This window comes from Chlamydotis macqueenii, chromosome 10, assembly GCF_036417535.1.
Source record: "Chlamydotis macqueenii isolate bChlMac1 chromosome 10, bChlMac1.mat, whole genome shotgun sequence".
In the NCBI taxonomy this organism is placed as follows: domain Eukaryota; kingdom Metazoa; phylum Chordata; class Aves; order Otidiformes; family Otididae; genus Chlamydotis; species Chlamydotis macqueenii.
The window spans coordinates 14,738,359-14,760,111 of NC_141565.1; the positions used below are offsets into that span (position 1 = coordinate 14,738,359).

The following is a 21,753-nucleotide window of genomic DNA, read 5'->3' on the forward strand; positions in this document are numbered from 1 at the left end:
CATTGCAACCAAAATTGGTCGAATAGAACTCTTGTGGAGTCTCTGTTTTGTTCTGGGGTAGGTTGTCTTCTGTTTCCTGCAATTCAGTAGAGGTTTACAGTGCTATAGCGCCGTTGTGAAGTATTTTGGTGATGCTCTATTAAGACAGAATTTGTAACTGTAACCCAGCAATGTTCTAGTTGATGAGTGAAAGGTTTTGTTTGGTTTTTTGTTTTGTTTGTTTGTTTGTTTGTTTTTGTTTGGTTTTTTTTTTTTATAATGTGTCTATGTATGTGCAGACATTTGTTCTGAGTACTTTTATTCAGTGGCTCAGGGTTCAGTTATTTTACTGGAAGTAGCAAGTATTTTTTCTTTTCCTTACTTAGCACCCGCATAAAACATTATGCTCATGAAACATTTATGGTAGCAATCCATTAACAGGCAGACAAAGGTTTTCCTCTGAAGAGGATCGCCAAAACGTCTTGCTGAAATGAAACCTGTTCTCCAGCTGTTCTGTATGCATTATTGCTGCCTCTTACTGAAAGTTTAAAAGGTCCATGTGATGTAATGCAACGATACTTTTGTGTGCAAAGCTGCTTGGAAGCAATCTGAGTCAACAGGAAAGCAATATCTTCTTAAAGCTTGTGACTTATATTAGTTTTGTGATCTCAGGTATGAAGGAGATAAAAAGGGCAAGGGTTTACTGTAGACTCTCTTGAAGGCATGTAGAGTTCTTGAAGTAGTAATAAATGGCAGATTAAAATTGATCTCAGCGAGACTTGCAATGTTAACCAGTGTTATGGAAGTAAATGACTTCAGCTTTTTGGCCACTTCAGTCGAACGGATCATGTTGTACCGTGCTGTCAAGAAACTGCTTTACCTGAAAATTTAAGCTACGGAAAGAACCTTTCCGGGGTATCTCTAGAACAGTGAGCTTAAAACTATAATGAATGATTGAATGACTACTTGTGTGTATGTACACACACATCATTTTAATGAAAGAGATAATGTTCCTGCAGACAAGATTAAGGATTCAGAGGAGCATTAAAAGCAGAAATATTATTTCTAAGTGAAGGGGAGATGAGAATTTATTATTAAAATGTTAAAATAATTAATATTGCTAGGAAATAGTAGGAGAAAAACTGTCTGGTTCAGCTGGTAGAGATGAGCAGTTTTAAAACCACGCTATGCCGTAAATCGCGTCCTCAGAGTGGCTGGGTTGCTCCGTGTGCTGTTACCAGCCATGGCTCTGCTGGCTTGGGCGCTTTTCCGGGGAAGAAGGGGAGGAATGTGTCTGTGTTTGTTCTTTTACAGTGGAGGGCAACTTCATTTGCAGCTGCAGAGGAACGTGAGGATAGGGCTGAAGTAGCAGCTGTTTGAATACAGAGCCTGCGCACAGAGCCCTGACCAAATTTACTGCGTTTCTGCTGAGGTCAGCGGTGTTGTGCCTCTTGCCACTGCCTAAGAAACTGGCAGGTGGTTTGCTTTTGATGTTCAGGTACGAACTGTAAGAAGTATCCGGTGCTGTATGGAGAGTGTGGGGGAAAAATAAGGAAAGACAAGAAATTCTTGGTGTGCTCTGCTGCTGAAACACCATTTAATTGCACTGTGGGTTTCCGTGAACCCATACATGTTAAAATAGTTACACAGAGAAGGGAAGTTTTAAATAAATAAACATGGAGGATTTTTATAATTTTTTTTTTTTTTTTAGTTTGTTTTGTTTTTAATTTCTTATGGCTATGTGGACCGTAGGAGATGGTCTAATAGTCATAGCTGGCACGATTATTACCTCAACATCTGTTTCCAGTGCTTCTGTTCTTCACAGGAATGCTCAAATGTTTAATCTTGTTATCCTGACAATTGCTCAGAAAGCCCTGAATTGAAAGTTTGTGGTTTTTTTTTTTTTTTTTAATATAAGAAATATGGTTTACTAAGTAGGTTATGTGTTTTGCTAGGCTCTGTAGTTTCCAAAGGAAAGAATCACAATTTTGTGAGTTCCCAAGCGCTTAAAGTGTCCAAAATCTGATAGAGAAGTGATTGGTTTTCTGGTGAAGGCAAGAACTTAGTATATTATCTTCCATGGACGAATAAAGCTCTTCTATTTTTGTTCTGCTGCACTAGTGTTAAATTCATGAAATGCAAATCTGAAGTGTACGTACTGTGCATATTTGCCTTAACCCTGGAAAGGAATGGGAGTTTATTACTAAGCACAGAACCATTTTTCAAGGTGTCAGTTTACATTCCTTTTGCTTACTAATGAACTATGGAAATTGCTTACTAATGAGGAATAGAAATGGAGATTCTGTCCTCTCCCAAGTATGAAAGCGTTCTCCATACAGTGAGTGAAATGGCTTGTTATAGGTTGTGGGGAGTACGGCTTTTCAGCGTATTACTTTTATGTTCTACAGAGCCAAATCTTCACCAGCTCCCCATTTTGCTGTTGCTGCCTGTGGTTTTCTTCTAATAGAAATAATAAGCCAAGAGATACTGAATCAGAACCGAACTTTAAGGTTTGCTTGGAAATGCTGCACTTCTAAACATTGGATGCTGTATAACGAGCCTTGCGTGCTGTATGATGTTCCAGAACAGATGAGGTACTCTGATGTCTAGTTTGGTTTTTTTAGTGCTTGAGCACAAAAACTAGGGAGACAGGGTCTGTGAAATAGAAGACTTTTCAAAAGAAATTAGGTAAGAGCACTTCCAGTTCTGTATAGGAATCTCAAGTCTCGAGCTTGAAGCCAGTAAGTTGTTGTGCAAGCAAAACGTTGACCCAAGTTAGAGATGAGTGTGTGTTTGTATACGCACATGCATCTACTAATACACAAGGATTTTACGAGGGTTGTTATTTCTGTACTTAGAGGGCCACGACGAGTTTACTGATTGGGAGGAAATAAATGGTTTCCAACTATTTCTGTTTACACTTAAAAAAGTTTTGTTATACGCCTTTCAAAACCAATGGATGTTTTCAAATTTGAAGTCCTAGTTAGAGAGACTAGAAAGTATAAATAATAAAAAAGGGAAGCTTACGGGGGAAAAAATATAAACAAGGCAGTACAGGAAAAAATATAAATGAGGCTGATAAAGGAAGATTAGTGTCAGTGAAGAATTACTGGTCAACTGATTTATCTTTAATGAGAAGAAATATTTTGAATGAAGTGAGACAAACCAAATAGAAAAAGTTATGAATAAGGCTGGTAAATCTGCCAGTATCGACTCTTCTGTATCATACAAATGAATGTCTGTGTTGTAGTAAGAGGGGAGCCAGACACTGTGTTCCCATGTTGCAAGAATAATAACATAACTTTTCTCCAGTGAGTATACAGAATGTTAAACAATCACTATTAAGGATAAATGTTTTTAGATACCAATTTACAACCCCAAAATATTACAGACTTCTGGTACATTTTAGGACACCGAGAAGCGTGAGGGGATTAGAGAACAACCGTTATTTTCAGGTGGCAAAATATGGATGCACCAGGGACAGTGTGTTGCCCTGAGATCTCTTCCAGGCAAAATAAGGAAAAGTGGATGTGGGAAGCAATGAACAGGGTGAGTAAAAGGCAGTAACATAATCCATGCTGACCATCACTGTTTTATGGGAACCAGTCAGGCTTTCTGCAGTTGGAGTTTCAAGTTTGACTGAAACACAATGATCTGATGTACTTTGATTTCTGTAAGGCATTTGATTTAGTTCTGCCTGACAGCTTAACTTGAATAAAGAGTGGGGTGGAAGGGGAGCAATAGCAAAAATTGGGCAAATTCAGTCTTGGAAAAAAGCAAAACCCCTTGGTCTGTATATGCCCACTGGATTGTAACTGAGTTTGGGTGCTGGCCCAGCAGCACTCTGTAGTATTCCTGTGGTAGTGGGATCACATTCTTTCTCTAAAAATGGCGATAAGCAGGTACTTTTTTCCCCCTTACGTGAGCAGAAAGAGCTACTGCCACAGGAAGCAATGTCCGAGGCGCGTACCGTGGGTTTGTTTGTTTTGCCAGTGTAATACTGTCAAAGCTTTATTGAATGAGCTGACTTCAAGCTGTTGATATAGTTCAGACCTTGGCAGCTCTCTAATCTCCTTGAAGCTTTAGTGTTTGATTGCATTCGTTTGCCCTGCAAATAGTCAACTGTGTAAGTTATCTCCAAGCGAGAGTATATCGAAAGCCTGTATTTATAATGGACAAGGTTCACGGGAGTGCAGAGGCCTTGTAAAGCACACATGAGCTCTTTTTTGAATATGCAGTGAAATCTGGAGTTCTGCTTCCTGAAACCTGTCAAACCGTGCGTTACAGGAATCCTTTGGACACTTCAGCTTTAATTATTTAATTGTTTGTGAAATCGCTGTCTGCCTGCTCTCGGCAGGTCGCTGCAGTAGTTTTATGTTGGTATTACACAGTGATGCCCTGCCTGCTGTAGATATGTAAACCAACGGTTTTTTTGTCGTCATTGGAGGAGGGAGTGACGAGATACATGAAGTGATTTATTTATTTATTTTTAATTTTATTAGTTGGTTGACTTTTGTTGTGATTTTTCATGTTTTGTCATCTGTACCTGACAAGCAATCCTTTGCAGATTTTGGTAGAACAGTCAGTTCAGGGGGAAAAAAAAAAAAGCATGTAGTCTGTTCCTCATTGATTAACTGTTTGCTTTCAAATACATGATAGCCCAGGTACAATGCAACTACTGCAGATGATGCTCTGTAAATAGTTTCATTCTAAATGGCCCCTCCTAGGCCATTATATCTTCTTTTGGGTGCCAATGTGACAAATCTGTGCTTAGTGTAGAATAACATTGCTGAAAATCTGAGTAAAAATATGTTGGCTGCTTTTTGAGACTGTAGAAAAACAGGGTGTATGTTTTAAGAAATGCAGACTTTTTTGCATCTTTTTTTTTTCAGGAATATGTAAGCTTCTTAGTAGGTTCTTTTTTTAAAAAGAAAAAGCTGCTTTGGAGAAGAGAGAGAGTGAGATAGGAAGGACTCTTTTCTATGTCATGGGAAAGTATTCAAGCAAGTGTGTTTGTCCTTCCTTTCCTACCGCAGTTTCTTTTGTGGGGGTTCGTTGTTTCTAGCTGTTGTCATTCTGGAGGTGGTGGGTGAGCACTGCACACTTGAATGCTTTCTGTTCTTGAACCAGTAACAGGTAACACCAGTCTATGAAAGGAAAATACTGTGGCCATTAAGTCCTCTGCTTACACCTTCTTAGGAGTATTGGAAAACAAGAAAAGAATGAAAATCAACCAACCAAAACCCCATAGGTGTTGACTGTTCAGGAGTCTTGAAGATGATTATGCTGCATCTGATCAACACAGACCGCAGTAGTTATTACTGCAGACTTATTGTCTTGCATCTTGAAGGAGAGGAGTGGATGAGTAGTTTTTCTTTGTTGTCTGTCAGCCTGTACTTCTGTGAAGCTTTTGCTGGTTTTTTGGCCCTCCCCTTTTTTTTTTTTTTTTTCCTCTCCCTGTTCTGACTGGTGCTGGCTATTCACTCTTGGCTCCCTGGGGAGTCTCCCATGCTGTATTGGCACAAGCATTTTCCGTGTCAGGGCGGTGATCAAATTTTGGGAGGAAATACCAAAACCTCCAGAAATGCATCCTTTTCCAGACAGATCTGTTTCTATCTGGTGCGTTGCACAGCTGTTCAAACTGCTGTGCTAAAACAGTGGGGGAATTAACTACTGGAAAGGAGTAGGAGGATGTCTGCTTCCGAAAGTCTGAATGTAGCGTGCTGTTAAATTTCTGTGATTGTTTCTCATTCAGCTATAGTAGGTCGTAAAAGCTGCCGATCAATAGTACAAGCAGGTGATTAGCAGTTTGAGTTCTGAACACTTCTTTTAATTTGTTTGATGTAGTATGCTGAAAATGGAAGGATGCAGTAAAAGGCTAGTGACGGAATGAATGACAGAAGGAAAGGAGAATTTGGGGTGTTTTTGTGAACTGAAGGTAATGCCAAGGGCTCGTAAGTTGTCAAATTGGAACTTGTTGCACGTTTTAGAACTGAAAGAAAATAACTTTGTTACTCAGGATCATTGGATCTGCCAAGATCAGTTGATGTGCCATTGAAGAAACTGTTCAGTGGTTGAAGGGAGAGGTTCACTGCATCTGATTGTACACAGGAATTGTTTTCCCATTGATGACATTTTCAGTGAGGATTTAAGCTACTCCTTCGTGCCTCCTGATAGCACCCTTAGAAATGTCTTCTTTTCAGGCAATATGCAAGGATGTCAAAATTCAATTGGTGAGGTCATAAAACTAATTGAAAAGAAGCAGAAACCTGAGGTCTGTCAAGAACGAGCTTTCTAAAATGCGGCACAACTTGAGACAGCATTGGAGTGTTCTGCTGGAATATTTTGTTTCTACCGGTAGAAAACTTGTAGGGAGTTTAGGCCATGCTGGTGTGTTCTTCAGTGCTCCCATTCCACTTGTGCATTGATTTTCACATGAATCTTTTGAAAGTGTATCATTTGATAATTCTTCTAAAGACTGTAGTATCATGCAAATACAGCAGGCTAAAAAGTCCCATTTGTCCAAATTGCTTTAATGTTGCCACTTGAACGTTTCAATGTGCAGCCTTAAAATAGCTTTCAAATATAGCTTTCTGAATGGAATGTATAAATAAATGCACTCTTCCTTTCCCAGGGAGGCAGGAAGGGTGTGTACACATTTAACTATTTCATAATTCTTTCTCAGATGAGTTACTAACACAAAAGAATGCTTCCCCCCACCCCCTCACTCCCCTGCCCCATACTGGGTTTGAAAGAAACACTTATTTCTTGGTGGAATGTGTGCTTGTATCCTGATAGGAATTTTTAAATAAGTCTCTAATCACGTTCCCCCCTCCCCCCAGGTAAGTAGAAGTTCAAATTAACACTAAAAGTTTGAAATGGCAAGTGTAGAAATGCAGAAGGCCCTCAGGAGGGTGGTTATATACATTAACCTAGTTCCGAATTGCAGTCTCATCCTTGCCTGCAAGAGACCCTTCAGTCAGCAGCTTGAGGCGTACGTGCAAGCCCTTCTACAGCACTACTTTTCTCTCACTACATTTTCAATACTTAGACCTGTGGATGTAAATTGGCTTCAGAACATGTGAATTTCTACTGCTTAAAAATAGACTAAGCAAACACGAAACCTTTACTTCAGTTTTACAACCTCAATTTATCTGATAACTTTCTCCTTTCTTCCTTTCTCTCTCCTTTCTGAATGTTTGAGATTTGTTATTACAGACAATTTAAAGTCCTTTCCCTCCTAATAATCTCCTGCTTGCACATACAAGATAACACTCACATATATGGTTTTGCTCGATCACTAAATTGACAAAGCCCCAGAATAAACAGCGATGTGTTGCGAGTAGAATTAGCTGATGTTTAACCTCCTTTTTAATTTATTCAGGTTCTATAACTCCACTTGGCTCTGGTATAAGCAGCCCAGTTGCTGGCTTCAGATCATTCTGTGGCATGCAAACCGATTACGCTAACCTATCAAGATGAATGCTGGGTGTAACCGGGAAAGCCTCGAGCCAGAATATTTGCAGGATTTTTTCGGCAGACATCCAGGAAGAACCTCCTCAGTAATCTGTAAATGTGTAATCCTTTTAATGCGTCAGTTTTGTTAGAACACATTAGTGTCAAATGTTAAGTGTAATATTTTAGTCTGTGAAACATATTGTTGAACAAAAAACTGGAAATGTAGAGTCCTGATGGTGGGGAAAAAAACCCCTGTGAAATCTTCTGGAGATGAATCTGGATTAGCTGCTTTAGGTGTTCTCCACTGGCCTCCAAATGCTGGTGGCACTACACTTGCATGTGCCTAGGTTGAACATGTTTGACCTTGAACCTAACGATGACTGCATGAGACCTCATCTAGTTGAACTAATTGAAGATGAGACTATGTGTCGCCATCTAAGTTCCTCTCTTGGATTGTCTTCTTAATCTGTTAATCCATATTTGCACTGTATCCTGATATATTTCTAGTGGAAATTCAACTAGTTTATGGAGGTGCTTTGTTGCTCAAGGCTTCCATTAAAGGGATGTCCCTTTCCAGTGGGATGCCAGGAAACTTGTGGAGTTCAGGCTGTTAAGAAACTTTTGAACTGTATATTTCCAGCTTTGTGTGGTTGGTTTTTTTTTGTTTTGGTTTGGTTTTTTTGGTTTTTTTTTTGTTTTTTTTTTAGAAGGGGAAGAAAAAACAGCTCTTCGCCATCTGCAGACCTTTCCTTCCTCTGTAATTTTAAACCCATTTCCCTCCCCTTTTCTCCATGGACAATCAGACTTTTTTTTTTTCTGGTTTTTTTTTTTCCCCTCCTAGTTGTAGAGGGGAAAAAAGCTGTGGTAAGCATCAGTGCAGGACTGGTGCAGCCAGGGGCCATAGCCACCTGAGTAGTCATTGTTCTGTGCTTCTGTTGTACTCATTTCTTTCTGTCCCTTCATTGATTTACTTGGTATTACCCAACCCCTATCTGGGCTGGATTATTGTCAGGTTTCCCAAGCTTTATGTAGGTTGAGGATAACTATCCCCACCATGACATCCTCCCAGCTTGTGTCTCCTTGCTGACATAGCCAGTTAGCGTACTGACAGATTTTAGAAGGGCACAGAATCTTTAAAATCAGAAGGAATTAATATGAATGGAAGCTGGCTTGGATTTAAGCAGCGCGTTGGATTGAGCTCCTGTATCCTTAATGCTGCATCCCCCAGCTCTGGCCAGACACTGTAAGTCTGCGGCTTAGCGCTCCAACTGCTCATGCAGATACTGAAACATCCCAACCTTTCCTTTCAAATTTATCAGTGCCTTGACATTAAATATTTCAAGTGGGTTTTGTTGAACAGTGTAGCTTTTTTTTTTTGTGTGTGTGTTCTTCTTAAAGGTTACTTCTTGTTGGAATGAAATGGAAGGTTGGGAGTTCTTAGCAGATGTTGTGATTAAATCTGACTGGTTGTAGGCTCCTTCCTCCTCCAGCTCCCAAATGTAACATTTGGGATGATGAATAGCAGAATTTATAAGTGATGTTGGTAGCTCTAATTGTTCTGGTTTTTGTGTACGTGTGTGCATGAATAAACTCTTTTCTGTAAGCAAACACTGTGCTGCAAAACTGATGGCTCCTACCTGGCTTGTAACTGTATTTAATGTGTCAGTAAGTCCCCTTCATGCGGGAGCATCCTGATAATTGTGACTGATACATGACTTCAAGCTGAAGATAAATCACATACGGAACTTGATGTGTGTTGAGTCTTTTCTTTTCTATATGTCTGGTGGACAAATTTTATGTGCTTACAACTTTCAGATAGATTTTGTTCTTTTTAACTGCAGGAACTAGATGTCACTAAATCTTACCTCCAAAACAGTTCTCCTTATTTCTTTTTCTTCTTACAGTGAAATCGCCTGCTATCAGGCTAGCGTTGACCAGTCATCTAATATGTGCCTTTTTTGCCTCCGGCTCTTCAGCGTTCGATTTGTAAAAGCATTGTTAAGTCGAGCTCACGCTGTTCACTCAGTTTCTCTCATTGTGCAGTTTGTCAGTTCTGTGCTCGCTGCCCTTGTCTGAGGACCTTTCTCAGCTTACCCCAAGGGAGGCTGTATGTTTTCTACAGACGCCATTTGGGAATTGCATTGGGATTGCCTGGCAGTGAAAGGCCAGGCAGAGGAGTCTCTCTCAATCAGTGCACCGGAATTGAGAGTGCTGTTGTGGAGCACCTTGAGAACAAAGCCCTTGTTTTTCACCGAGGTTTGTTTCTCAGTAGCTGGATGCAGCTCTCCTGCCAGCAGCGGAGGGCTGCACCTTCAGCATCCAAGCTGATGGAGAAGCTGCTTTACTAGAATTAGTCTTCTGCAGGACTGGGGTAAAACAAACCACGTGTGGCATTTAGAACATTTCTGTTGGTTACTAATTACTTATATCTTTCATCTTTAGTGTTATTCCCCAATAAAAACACCATAGTGAATTCAAACAGTTGCTTTATTTCCATAGCAAAGAAAGGGAGCTGAGCAAAGTCCCATCCCACTTGGATTTTTCTTTCCCTCACTCAAAATCTGGGTCATGCCGGCACTGGGACAAAGGCAATGGAAATGGATTGTTGTGGCAGTGCTGGTATGGAGGAGTCTGTGCTCAGCACCCTCTGGATGTTAAACCAGGATTTAGTTACTGGGAATGTGAATAACGGGGATGTACTGAAGAAGAGTAACTAAGTAAGAAGAGCCCAAGAGCCCAGCTGTTCCCAAGCTTGCTGCTGACAATATTTCAGGTTTCTGGTAGCCAATTAACAGTTAAGAAATGGGTATTTGAGGAGCTGAATTACTTTTTCTTTGCACCGTAATTCATAGATGTTTCATGAAAGCCGGAGTAGTCCACCAACTGCTAATAAATTTGATCATCTTCCTTGTGCATAAATATGTCTACAGTCTGCAGGATATTGTGGAAAAATATTTTTTTTTGTTCTCTGGTATAGTATTTAACTTTAGGTTTTAGTGGCTGTGTAATGAAAAAGAAATCAATGCCCCTGTGTCTGAGCCCGAGAAATAAACATTATTAATATACTTAAAATCAAGACTTCATACACTTATGTGTATAAAAGCTTGTACATTCAGATCAGGTGAAAACTGGGCTCTTCCTCCCAGGAATGCCCAGAACTTCCAAATCCAAATTCTCAAATTTGAGTCAGACTTTGCCCTGTGCATTCAAAACATCTAAGCCTGCATAGGTTTGTTTGCCTCGACTATTTTGTGCTTTTTTTTTAGTTCTTAGACTTTTAAGGATTTGTTTTCAATCATAATTGCACTTCCTTTTTCAAGTAATACGAGATCCTTCACACCACATGTGAGTGTGGTGTTCTGAGCGATACGAAGTGATCACAGAAGATGGTGAGCAAGGTGTATCTTCCTTCACGAGGTCTCTGACCTCCTCCTGCCATACATGTCAGGGAGGTGAGGGGCTGACAAGGATAATTATTATACATTATCACATTTTTTAATTGGTTTTGTTTTATGTAGAACCAACTAAGCTGTGTGCTGCCACTGTAAGTTGAGTTTCTAGTGCCAGCAGAGATTTCTGGGGTGATCTCAGTAGAGCAGAAATCCTTAGTTATGTTTATATATACAGTGCTATATCCTCACAGTGAAAGGAATTATTTGGGGCAGAAATCCATTATATCTGGACCAGCTTCATTTAAAGTTACTAGTTCACCTTTGAACTGCTGTTCGTTGTCTGATGGCTTTACAAAGGAGCAGGTAAGGCTTATTGAAACTTAAAAATCAATTAAAAAAAAAAAAGCCACCTCTCTATATATCCATTTGTGACCTCAAAGTGGGAGAGGCATACACATGCCAAATGTATTCCATTTTCATCTTGGATAAATATTGATACTGAAGTATGTTTTACAAGGATCTGCAGAAATTCCTGGAAATAATATCTACCTGCAAGACATTGTTAGTGCCCTGACCCTAGCTGAAGATCAAGTGTATTAAAATATTATTAACATAGAAAAAAATTAACTGGCTGAGTACAGTGGGTTCCAGTGTCATCTCTTCGTCTGGAGGAGCACCGAGAAGGCTGCTAACACAACTTAAATGCTGCTGGTACAGTTCTGGGTCCGACAGTCCTAGCTAAGCAGGATGTTTTCAGCTGTCAGGATGACAGTAGACTCAACATTTCATTGTCTCTGTTTATACAACAACTGTCTATATTTAGTAATCTTGAATCCTAGTTAACAAGCAATAATATTTAAGAGGAAAGTAAGAAAAAGCACCGTGTTTGACAGATGAGATGGGCCATAGTCCCCTGGTGCCTTACTGAGCTCCAGGATGGGGCAGGTACAGCTGGAGTGGGCCAGACCTGGTAGGTGCTGCTTCAGGTAGAGATGAAATAGGAAGCAAAAGACCCTGAATTATGAACTATAAGGCAGGATTCCCAGCTAGGATTGATCATACTGTTACTTTCACTTATCACTCAGGCATTTGTCTAACTTCTAATTCTAATAGTTCTAGGAAAGTAATGTATTACTTTTAGTCATCAAGTGTTTATTAGATGGAAAATATACTATAAAAAGGAGTTTTTGTAACTGCCTTAGATGAATCCAAAATTTCATTTGTTTCTTGGTGCTTTGTTAAAAAGCTGTAAAAAAAGGAGAAAGTCCCCACTGGTAAGCATCAATCTCCCCTGCATTGCTGCCCATGCAGCCTCAGAGCAGGCTGCCATTTCAGTGAGACAAACCCATATGGTTCCTGGTAAGTACGGCCAGACCCTTTCCACGTTAATGCTTTGGTGGGTGCTGTGTAAAAGGGTTCTGTTTGTTTGGATGCAAAGGACATGTGCTTCTGGGAACATCTGGCTGGCTGTTGAGAAGATGCCAGTGATCTAAGAGTTTGAATGATATGTCCTTTTGGGTAAATCTGTACTCATTATTTCTTTAATGTTAATAGAATGAGACAATGCATGAAATCCTGGCTCCAGCAAACTGGATGGCAGTACTCCTGCTGTTCCATACGCCTGGGCTTTTTCCTTCTCTGTCTTGGTTGCTATGACTTTTTTTTTTTTTTTTTTTTTTTTTAATCCTATCAATGTTGCAATGAACTGTTCAAGGAAAGGAGAAGAACAGGCAGGCTCCACGTAATTTAAACTGTCACTCGGCAGTCGTCCTGCGCAGCAGCTGAAGGAAGGTGACACGCTAGTGGTCATACGCCTTGACGGTGAACTTGGACCCATGGAGACCTCTCCAAGAGTACGCTTCATCAGTGTTCCTCCAGAGAGTTTTGTCATTCTCGCTTGCCTCTTGCTTATGCCACTGTAAATTAGAAGTTACTCTACTGAAGTGGAAGTAACTAAATCAGCATTGAGTGAGAAGAGAATTACACTTGGGTCTCTTGATTTTAAACAAATAAAAATAACAAAACCTTAGGGTTTTTTTAACATAGTTGTTTGAAAAATAACATGTCTGGTAATTTGCAACTGAGAATAGACATTCTCCTATTAAACTGAACGACAGACGTAACTTCACCTCCCTCAGACTATGAAGTATTGTCAAAACTGAAGGTCAAAGACCAGTGACATTTACTGGCATGGGGGTTTTGGAATTTGCTTGGGTTTTTTCTGTTGTTGCTCTGCACTTCCTGGGAAAACTCTTGGAAAAAAAAAAAAATCTGAGTTCAGTCAGGACAGAGTCATCTTCAGGAAGAGACCTTTCTAATGAGCATCTTTACTCCAGCAGTGACTTTGTTAAATGTACTGTGAGTGGATGTGGATCTGCTGTCTCCTTGAGACCTCACCTTCCTTGCCTTCAGGGAACCTAAAAAGAGTTTTCCAGTACACGGCAATGGAGGGTACGCAGAGGTTGTACTAGTGACAAAATATACTCAGTGGGTTTTTTTTGTGGTGGCCACATGTGAAGTATCTGGCCACCCTTGAGAATTACTGCTGTGGATACAAAGCTAAATAGTTTGAGGTCTTTGGTTTCATCCCTTGTGCCATTGAGTTAATGTGCTCTTGGTATAAACCCTGCTTGGCTTCATACCGCTATGTTTTTTGGGGAATTGCCTATTGCTGCAAGTAAATGGAAGCTGACTAAAAAAAACCAAACTTATATTAGCTTAGCACTGTTGAAAATAATGCAAAGTGCAAAGATAATTTGACCTCTGATTTCCCTTTGAGCGTAAATTCAGGAGCCTGTACGGTCTGCTGCGTTGGTCTTTGTGTAGGAACTTTGCACATCTAAGCTTCTAATCTTTGCTGTAAACTATATTACAATACCAGTACAAAGGTTTTAAAAACTCATTCACGTACAAGCAGTGATTCAGGAGTCTAAAGTTTCGTTCTCCGTGTGTGTGAGGAACATGGTGGCAGTCACTCAATGGTAACACTTCCTCTAATGATGCAGATAAATTGTGCTTGCTCTTCTCTCTGTATATACATTTATATTTCTTCCCTGCTGCGCACAATTTTAGCGCCTGATTTATCAACCTCAGTTACAGGGGTAGAGCTTGATCTCTTTTCCTGCATCACTTCTGTATGCAGCCAGATGGGTGCATTGGCTGCCATGTTTTTTAAAAACCAAAAACACTCAGCAGCCCATCTGGAATCGCGGTTGGCGCTGGCTAAAGCCAGCATCAAGCAGAGATTCCAGTTAAGTGCCAGCAGCAACACATTTCTCACTTAGAAAAAAAAACACATCATTTTCTTTCAGTTCTTGAGTTGAAACTTAAGATGGAATCAAAAACTCTGTTAGTTCCAAAAATACAACAGTATTGCGATGCTAATGCAGATGCTGTCTGAAATATTCAGGGACGTTCTGCAAACGTGCCGAGAACCCTGCAGCTACTTAAGGAGGCTGGGGTGATGCTGCGCTTGAGAGCTGGATTGCAGTATGTGCCGGCGTTCACCCTGCAGCTTTGGCATAGCTAGCACGCGTACCGCTAAGCATGAACTTTGGTGGTACGGGCTTCCACATGGAATATATTAGCCCAGCATGGCATCTGATTACAACTTTGAGTAGCTTTCCCAGAGTAAAAATGGTTACTTTCAGGTGAGGTGGAGCATGTTTGAAAAATCTGACCTTCCCATTAGTGTTTAGTGTGGAGCTAGGAATCTCCTTCTGCTCCCCAAGTTACTGATAGCACATGGATGAATTCTCAACTTCATGTAATAAGCAATGTATGAGTGGGAAGTAAAAAAGTAGGGGAAAAACAAAAAATCCCCCCCTCAGTGTCTTGCATTTAGAGTATATATCATATGTTTATCTTGGACTCTAAGTACATGAGTGGAAAAAAAAATAAACCAAACCATAGCTACATTTTAAATTTTTTTTTTAAAGGAATACTGTTTGATTATAGTTAATTGCTGCAAAAAGACATGTGGCAAGAGTGGGAAACTCTCCAGGATCTAGTTTTGAATTTTTTTTTTCTGCAGGTTTTACTCTTTATTTTAAATGTGAATCAAAATGGGAAGCTTTATTTTGTGACTCAGTCTAGCAAAACTGACCCACCTGAGCAGGAACTCTGCCTAACAATAGAGGGAATGCAAGGAAATTCTGTCCCATCCAAAGTGTAATTACTGCTGTAATTACTGTTGCTGTAATTCTGCTTTTGGACCTCAGCAGACTACCTCAGCATGATTTCAGGGGGAAAGAGGTAGTAAAGCAATTTAGATGTGTAAATAGCTGTATTAGTATGAATTCAGATTCTTTGGTATAGTTCTACCTTAACAAACCAATTTTCCTTCCTCTGAACTTAACGTTTGCTTTTGGACACTAATAGGTCTTTAAAAACAAACAAACAACAAAAACCAAAAAACTCAGCCCAATACTAAACAAAAAACCCAAACATGAATAATGGTTTTCTTTCCTCCTTAAGACTCGGTGCTTAATTCTAAGTTGTTCCAGCTTTATATCCAATTCTTCAAAAAGGAGTTTAAATCAATGAATATGTATTCTTTGAGTATGTTGCAAAGCCTTATTATTATGTGCATGGGATTTTTAAGTTGTTTCCATTTTCATCCATGATGAAGTATTCAGAGACTGTATGCTAACACAAGAGCCGTAATAAAGTTAGCTTTATTTACATGCAAGTTACAGAGTGTAACATCCGAGTTAATTCGTACTATTTTCTGCATTAACTTCTCTCCATCCTCCTTAGGATGCAGAAGTATTTTTGTTTCCTTAGAAATTTACTTCTGTCTTTCAGATGGTAGGCAATAGATGGAACTGGAGACAAGCACTTAGTCTGCTTCATCTGAGCGTATGGCACAATGCTGAAACCAGTACTATACACCTCTCTATCTTAACAATATATATATTTTTTTTTTTTTTTGCAATAGCTTCCAATAGGTCAACTCTGAATTCACCCCAGACTGTTGTTTTGCATACGTTTAATTGGAGATGTGTGCATCTAGGTGAAATACAACAGCAAACACGGTGTAACTTGGTTCTGTAGACCAGACTGCTGTGTTCAGTGGAGTGGCTGATGGAGATGAACTGTGGAAGCTAGGACTCACTGGCCTCATCCTGGGAAGCAGTGGGTGTCCTTCTCAGTAGGGCAAGGAACACGTCCCATGACTGTTTTCTTGCCTACCTTGTTTCTCTGTCCTCTCCCATCGTTGTGTAAAGAAGGCAGAACACAACAATTGACTACTTAAGAGAGGCACTGGTTAAGGGTGGAGTGGCTTGATTTTTGTATGGAAAGGGTGATTTGATACATGGGAAGTTTAAATGTTGGGTCTTGTTGTCTTCAGTCACTGACTGCTTTCGGAAGTGCTGTGCTTTGCAGACTGATGGGAGATGTGATACTGAAAAGTTGCGGTGTCCTGTGATCTGTGCAATAGACTGGGCTGCTGGGTCCATTTGTAGTACCTGTGGTTGCTGCCTGATTATTGCAAACACAGTAAAGCTCAGAGGATTATGGGCTGAGGTTTTGAAACCTGTCTGGCTTGCTACTGAAGAGCACCACTGACATTAGACATTTCTGTAGCCACAAAAAGTTTTATTGTAATAATCAGTATTAGGCAGTACTACAAAATGCAAGAGTCTGATATCTGTTTACAGCTGAGGTGCTCTGTTATGTTCAATGTTCTTTGTAGTCTGCTCGTTTAGAGTGGTATTTGTGGCTTGTGCAGCAGCAGAGAAAGAAACTGAAATTAGGGTGACATAGCCATGAAACACGAGAACTGACTGGGGCACGAATAGTGCCAGAATCTTCCAACTTGTGTTTTGAATTTTCCAGGTTGTGTTTCTTTAAAACTTTGACTTTGAGCAGCCAGAAAATGCTAAAGCTTTAACATAATGATGTGTGGGTGTGGTGTCAGGAACTGTTATTTCCCTTGAGAATATTTGTCATCCTTTGAATAAGATCAGAAATAGATTTGAGCACTCACTACTATGAGTTTTTCTTCTTGGTATTTATTTTTACTCTTTTGCTAGATGCTATTTGCCTTATTGTTTCCTCCTCCTCCCAATACCTCTTATCCCTCTTGCATGTTTAGTCTCCAGCTTGTCCTGTCTGCCTCCTGGGTTATGACCTGTCTTGGCCAGGAACCAGTGAATTCCTGGGAGGGAAGTGGTGCCATTTGCCGTTCCTCCTGCACCTTGCACAGTGGGGCTCTAAGTTCCTGTGTGTGCTCTGATGCAACGGTAAATATTCCTGCCTACTCTTGTGATGTATTCCTCATCTTCTAAAGATAATTCTAGCTTAAAAGAAAAAGAAAATCAAACAAAAGAAAGCGCCTACCCAGAAACAGCTCCACACACTGACAGTAGGAAATAGCCCCCACACACGTCCTTGCTGAACACTGATGGAGTCAGTTCAGTTGAGAAACTCCCTGAAGAACGATGCTTCAGCATCCAAAGATGTGGAGGGTGCAGCCTCAGCTGGGAGCCTGTTGTAACCTCTGAAACCTCATCACCTGGGCTGTCTTAGGTGCTGGTTCCAGAGGGTGAATTTGACTCTCAAATTGTTTTGGCTGAAAGGAAAAAGGAGAGGTGCTGCTCTCAAATTTATTTTAATCTGCTCTGGAAAGCTAGTCTTAAACCAGGTGTGCACTGTTTAACCGATATTCTGGGCACAATTCTACTGCAAATGTATAGATATGCATTTAGCATCTTTCAAAATACTGTAGCGTATTTTGAGACAACGCCTCAGGGTGAGCAAGTCTGCCACGGGAGCTGTGGAATACCCAGGTCCTTCTGGAGCAGCCTCTAGAGCCCCAGGGAATTATTCTAGAGCATCTCAGGTGGTGTGTGAATGAGCAACAACATGGTTTCATGTGTGTTCTGCCCACGTTAGATGCACACTTTCTGGATTATGTGCTGATGGAGACTGGAAACATTTTCATCTGTATCTTAGAATGAACCTGGTACAGCTTGGGTACCACATAAGCAAAATTGGATCGCATCATCCATAGCTCACTTTTATTAACTTTGATATCAATATCAGTATTTCATAAATGAGAACAGCATCTCATATCAAGGCAGCTTTCTTCTCTGCTGCTCAGTTGATGGGATCTGGGTGGCAACAGGCCACTAACTCAAGGCATAATTTTTGGTTAATACTCCAGCTTTATTTTTCGCCATTCAGGAAGTACTGTCAATATCTACATGTTTTTACTTGCCTTTTCTGTTTACACGGACGCTTGTTTCTTGCCCAGGGCAGGTTGCTTTAAGAACTTTTTCAAGTGTATTTCAGTGTCTCTTTCAACTTTTGGGTTTTTTTTTATTACAGGGAAATAATATTCTTTGTGCTTTATTTATGGCAGGATTGTTAAAATGGGGCTGTGAGCTAAATTTTTTTGCTGCTAGGGAGCTTCTCGCTGTCTGCCAAGGCAGAATTCCTTGTTCTTTTATATATATGTATATGTGTATATATATGTATATATATAATCTTGTTGGGTTTTTTAACGTCCTCAAGGAATTTAGAATATGCAGCAGTTAATCATGTGCTATTTTTATTTGCAATTTGTCAATTTTTTTTTGTGCATATAGATTCCAATACATTCTGTATGCGTATTTTGAGAGAGGGAGCACATGTGTGCATGCTTGTATTTGGCAGCAGGAATTTAAAAGACCTGTAAGAGGCTATTTTGCATATCTGGAATTGGAATGATTCCTTGCATTAGTATGATTCTTTGCCTGTAGAAAACCTGTAGTGGTGGTGACAACTGCCATCCTGTGTGGACAGGATAATACACCTTTGTTTAGAATTGTTCTCTGTTGTCTGCTCAATAATTAGTAGATGGAAGAACACTTCTAAACCGTCTTTATTTAAATGTAAAAACTTGCAAGAATCGATAGACGCACTTAAGCACGGAAGTCAGATCTGCGATACACAGCAGACGTAGCCATCTCCCAAGCAGCATAAGGATGCCTAATAAATAAGCTCAAATCCCCGAGAAAATGATGCTGCGTTTGAGGAGATATGTGTTATCTCTTTTTATCAGCCTCTGAGCTGCTGTTGTTGTGCTCTGTACATGGGATTAGTAATAGCGGGATTAGTAATAACATACTATAAGTAGGCAAGGGGAAGGGAGATGCCGTGTCACAAAGCCGCGTAGTGCTTCCAGGAGGAAGGGTGTCCTGAGTGTTTAGAGGTCGGCTGCTTATGCTATGTTTGGTGTGGGGATTTTTTTTGAGGGCAGGGAGGACAGGTGTAGTCCTATGTTCTGTTGCCATCGACAGTCATTTTGCTGGTTGGGTGTGTTGTAGTAGGAATTATAATAGGCTTGTTTTGAATGGCTGAGTGTTTGGTCCTTGACACTTTTCGTCTTCTATGAGATGCTGCTATTTTCAGTTGCGACTTTCCCCAATGATTCTGGGAGGGAAGAGATTGTTCCTTAAGGCTTTGTTCTTGGCCCCTTTGCTCTTCACCTTGATCTTCAGGTAATTTCTTCAATTTATAGCTGAATCAATGGTAGCTGAAGCTATTGTATCTCTGTGCAGATGATTTGTAAAAGTGTCTCTTTGTCCTCTGCAAAGCTTCTGCTTTTTGATCTGGTGTATTGACTTGTCTCTCTAAAATGCCTTACAAATGTCTTACCAGAGCAAATAGTGTTACAGAAGCCTCAATATCTTCTTTGGCTCGAGACCACACCAGGCAGGTTATTCTGAATTTCCTCCATTCTTCCAGGGTGTTTTCTTGTTCAGGCTTTTTGTTTGCTAACCTGTTCTGATTAATACATATAAGTAAATTGTCTCTTCTCAGTCATACCCATGACTCCTCTTGGTCTAGCCAAAACACTTCTTCTAACCTACTTGTCCATGAAATTCCTGTCTTAAAAATCTCCAATAAACTTCTCATCCTCTTATTGCGTGTGATGGATACTTTTTGTCACCCTTGAAAGCTGTACATAACTGTGACCCTCTCCATTTAGCTTCACTTGCTGGGCTTTCCAAGGTCTCTTGTCACTTCTGCTCTGCTACTTGCTTGTCAGATGTTTCATGATCCATCGATGTGCTGCCTTCTCTGTGGCTCCCTATATGTTAATTCGTGACCTCCCTGCACAGGTCCCTATCCTGTCTGCTTTGTGAGTCCCTCTTGAAGACCTCTGTGTGCCATGCTGCTCAGTGAACCGAGCTGACAGATGTACAAATTGCTGACTCTTCCCTCAATCAAGGTTCAGAAAAGTGTTTGGAAAATGCCTCGCATCTATATTTGTTGGCAGCACCCACAAAGCCGTAATACTTGAAGTGGAAATCAGTCTGACTTCTTGGTACAACTTCTCCACTTGTAACTCCTGGCATGGATGGCTGAATCATCTTCATCTAAACAGACAGTACTGTGAACAGATGGTAAATAATTTACGAAAAGTGAAGCTATGAGCAGGCCTGAGATTGAACTTCGTGTCATATCTTTCTTACTGTCATAGATGTAGACTTGCAGCACTGAATCACAGCAGACTATACCCCATTTATAAGACGATTTTTAAATCATTTAAGAGTAAATGAGACAAAGCTGAATTTCTTCAATTAGGCTGCTAACAGGCAATGATCCCCCAGAACAAAGGGCTGTGAAGGGACTGAAAAGCATTGCCAGAAGTTCATCTTCTGCCTCTACCCAGACACCCTGGTCCAAAGTAATGCTGAAGCCACTTGTCATTTTCACTTCAGCTGTTCCACTGACACATTCAAACCCAGCACTAGGTACTGTGTCAGAAAATTTCTTCATGTTTGAAGAAAGAGCATTAACTGTGAATTTGGGAAGATACTGCAGGAGGAATAAACTGAATGTTTTAGAAGTAAGAGGCCTTGCTGGTAACTGTGTGCTTTAGGAATGTTTACTGACAGTGACACCTCTGTTGAATTGGGGTGACTTTGGTAACTGTCCCCGTTGTTCAAGATCACAGCATCTGCTAGTGTTCAGAAGAGAAATGCAGGGGTCTGCAGTCCCCAGGTAACAAACAAACCTGCTCCTGGTTGTAATATGGGACTGAAAGTTTGTTCTGCAGTTTATTACAGTTAACCTTGCAGAAGTGTTTAGTTTTTTTGTTGGTCCCTCCTCTCCAGTAGTTTACAGAACTGTTGTTCTCTCTAAATTGTTTTAGGGGAAATGCAAACTATTGGTACTTGTTTGATGTCATACTCCAGTATATAGACTATATAGTATATACTCTATATACAGTATATAGACTCCAGTCTTATGTGATTGCTTTGAAAGCAGAACCAATATAATAATGAAGAGCTGCTTTGACAGTCAGCAATGCACGTTTGCAAATAACCAGTTGAAGGCTGCGTTGTCTGTGCTATATTCTCAAAGTGCAAAACTGGTACGGGGTCTTGCAGGGTGAAGGTGATCTGGGCCAGTGTCACAGATCTTGGAGAAATTAAAGGAAAACAAAGAGATACAGTATGTTTCTTCCTGTCTTTTTGATCAGTGAAGTCTCCCCAGATGTTTTGCATCTCCCACTGCAGTTAAGGTATTGACTGGGAACTGCTGCCCGGTCGCTCCCTGCAGCAGCTGTCAGAGGCAGTGTTGGCTGAGGCCTGCCTGATCTTTCCTCATGTAAAAATGAGTCCATCTCTGCTGAAATCGGGAGGCCAAATACTGAGTTCAATGGCTTGAAGTAGTCACTGTTCTTTTGTATAATTCCCTGTTCAAGAAGAGACCATTATTAACCTTTGGAGGATTCTGCCACTGCTTTTCTCCTGCTGTAGACACTTTTTCCAACTAAGATCTCATTTTTGGCAATGCCTGTGGATCTGTTGACAAGACTTAGTGGAACCATTGCTTAATTTGGGGGTTTGTAGCACAGCCTGCCCAGGCTAGCCATGCTGTGTATCGATACCTGCACTTGCCCTAAGTAATGGCAGTTTTGCTG

General features: G+C 40.4%; 1 protein-coding gene across 1 annotated transcript in view; it reads left to right on the forward strand.

The window, feature by feature from the left end:
• PTPRG (protein tyrosine phosphatase receptor type G) overlaps positions 1 to 21,753 on the forward strand; it is a 401,938-nt gene that overhangs the window by 25,340 nt on the left and 354,845 nt on the right. The window lies entirely within an intron of this gene.